The following is a 3,217-nucleotide window of genomic DNA, read 5'->3' on the forward strand; positions in this document are numbered from 1 at the left end:
TCCTGCTTTCCCTAGCAGTGTGGGTAAGCAAAGATTTTTCGAATCTGGGGAAGGTGAGCAGTTTTGGAAGGCTAAATTTAGCAGTGATTCAACAAGCTCTTAATTAACCAAATATTCCCCCTGCTTGCCTTTCCAAATTATTCAATAACTGAACAATTATAATGAGCTCAGCAAGTAATTACTATCCATTCCAGGCACTGCCCTCGCCAACTGCAGCCTTCAAAACCACCAGCTGTTAATGTGCTGGGAAATGAAGCCCATGAAGTGTGAGTCAAGTAATTGAAAACTGAACAGGAAAAAAAACACCCCTTGGGTTCAGAGGCAGTCGAAGAAAACTGCTCCCCTATGCTGAGTCTTTAAGCGTATAGTCCCTTCCAGACTCAAGATCTATCATAAAAATTATTAGTGGGGATCAAAGGTGCAGAACTATGTTTTTATGGGTGCTCTGGGCACAGAAATAAAGGTTCCTGATGGTTATTCTGCCTTACAAAGCCTCCCCGCAGGCTAATGTGCGTCTCTAGAGGGGGAAGCCACAGCCTTACTCACCAGCCAGAAAGCAGAGAACAAAAGGTGAAGCCCAAATCACCCGAGAACACAAGGCTTGGAGAGATTTATAGTTACAGCAGGGTAAAAGAAGTTGGATGGTAAATTTGACCATTTACTGGTCTGAACAAGCTTAAACGCATTGAAGCCTTTCCCCCATTATTTTTGAAACCAATTTGAAGATGCCCTTTCATAAGCTCTTCTTTTCACAGCCCATCAGTTGTAGTGGTTTAGCTGCCTGGAGGTGAATCTGATGAGGACAGGAATAATTAGTTTTTATTGATATTGATTGAAAAAAAAAAAAACAATCCCACAATCCAAACCAACCCTATAAACTAAAATGGCTTAATCCTTTAAAACCTCAAGGCTGCAAAAACGGAGGTACTAGCCCAAATGAGAGGACAGAGGAGGTTTAAGCTGGAGCAACAGTAAAAGAAACAGTTGTCAAATTATGCTCCTGGCGATGCACATGTAACTTCTCTAATGTAGTTGAAGGATTTCCTTACAGCGTGATGCTTGCAGAAACATGTCTGCTTTCTGATTAGTTTGTGGAAATCGATAGAGGCTTCTGCCTTCTCTGTGGGCAACCTGAAACAGCAGATTTGAAATTCAAGGGGTGTGAAATTTCCCCAAAGCCTCAAAACTCGTCACTGGAGTGTTACAGAGTCTGACAGGTGGTGTTTCTAGCTAGGGAGCAAAGCGAGGGTGGCAGCGGAGTCCCTGGGAGAGGCTGTAACTTGTTGCTGAGAAGGAAACGTAACACAAAGAAAGGACAGAACATGCAGAGACAGGAAAAAAAAAAAGTATAAGATAAAAATAAGAATGCCGAAGACAGTAACATGCTAAAACAAGCACATATTTCTGCTGCACAAACAATCTAAACAGTCATGTTTGATCCATGCTCTCTCCAATGCAGGCAGGAGACTCTGGCTGTGGTGAGCAATGGGAGTGCACGTTGTTAAGGCAGGTCCTGGGATGAAGTCTGTAATTACAGATAGACCCTCCACAGACTGAGTCTGAACCACATGCCTCAGAGCGTGTAGAGATAAACATTTACTGAAGAGTGAGACAGAAGGCAAAAATGCCTGGTAAGATGCTGCTTTGATGCTTTTTTTGAGATTTAAGCTGATGCGCTTGCACTAGCCAGCTGCTCTGTTTCTTTCTGCACGCTGACACTATCAGAGCAGCAGATGTCCTGCTCCTGTTGCCCCACGTTGCCTCTGACTCCTCACCCTGTACTCGGGGCTTGTAGCTGAGTTTGGGCGCTCCCGCACGGGGTTTCCTCACGAGCACAGTGAACAGGGCAAGGAGAGAGGAGGATCTGTAAAGAAGTCAAGCTCGGACTTGGCTGCATCTCAAACAGGGCATGCGGATGTCAGATCGAGGGTGGTTCTCCACCAAGATCCTGACAGGAGGTCAGATTTCAAGAAATCTTGAGTCTGGGGCAGCTGCCAGCGCTGGGGCATGTGCTCTGCTCTGGAGCCCCTCAGGGTGCCCACCTTCTCCCCATCTTATTTCCATGCCGGGTGTAAAGGCTCACTACTGGAGGCAGCATGGAGGTGATGCAGTATTGCCTTCCTAAGCCTCCTCTGGCCTGAACCAATTCCTCTCTGCTCTCGTTAACATTAACGAGCAGTTCAGTGTGACACATTCACTGTTTCACTTTGGCATTCTGCAGGCAGGTGGTTGCTGAAGCCCTTCTCCCTGGGCCCAAGGCCCCTCTGAGGATGTGAACATGATGATTGGAGTTGGGGGGGCACACAGTTTCCCAAGGCTGTGAAGTTATAGATATAAGATTTTTTTCTTGCCTTTTATTGGACTAAACCTAAGATTTCTTGTAGATTGTTTTCTTTGGAATAACAGCGATAGATACTGAATACCCAGGGCACAAAATGCCAGGTGAAGAAAATATTAACTTATGATGGATGGAGGTAAAACACCAAGTGATGCTCCAGCTCTGTCCCGCGACTTCCGCTGTGAGGGGGGTGTGTCCCCTCCTGTTTTCTCCAGATCTGGAAGGGGCTTTTCCCCTAACACTGTATCTCATCCTGCCTAAGAGAAGCTGCTGCAAAGACCGAAGCGGCGCTTTAAAGTTTGAGAGATGTTTGTCATAATAAACTCGCCTTTGTATTAAAACAAACAAACAAAAGAAACCGGCCAAGCAAAGCTACTCGGCTGCTGCTTCCTCTGCTTCTGTTGCTGGGAATTACTCCTGCTGTGCCTCAGGCAGGCGGAGGTTCCTCGACAGATTTAATCATTCCAAAAAGATGCCAACAGCAAAATGACAGGGAAGCTCTGCTGTGTTTAGCAATCGGGGATGAGCGTTGGGATAATTCTTTCTCTTCAGCCTCCTGCCGATAGAGCAGGCTGTGGCACGGGCTCTGCCTGGGCGAGATGCCCTGCCTTTGTCTCCACTGATCCCAGGGCTGCCAACCCATAACGTGGGGTAGAAGAGGTAGAAGAAAGGTTTTGCTTCCCTGCCGTATCTTCTGCTATATCTTCTCACTTGAGGAGGGGCTTTACAGAGGCTATGGATGCACTGAAATGCTTTTTTATCAGGAGAGTCATTTCAGCTGTGTTCCCAGCGAAGCCAGCTGAGCACATCTGCCATTGCTGTGGGCTACCTGATCATCTTTATGGACCAGCTGCCGTTGGTCAAAACCAGACACGTTCG

This window comes from Apaloderma vittatum, unplaced genomic scaffold (genome assembly GCF_000703405.1).
Source record: "Apaloderma vittatum isolate BGI_N311 unplaced genomic scaffold, ASM70340v1 scaffold8331, whole genome shotgun sequence".
NCBI lineage: Eukaryota > Metazoa > Chordata > Aves > Trogoniformes > Trogonidae > Apaloderma > Apaloderma vittatum.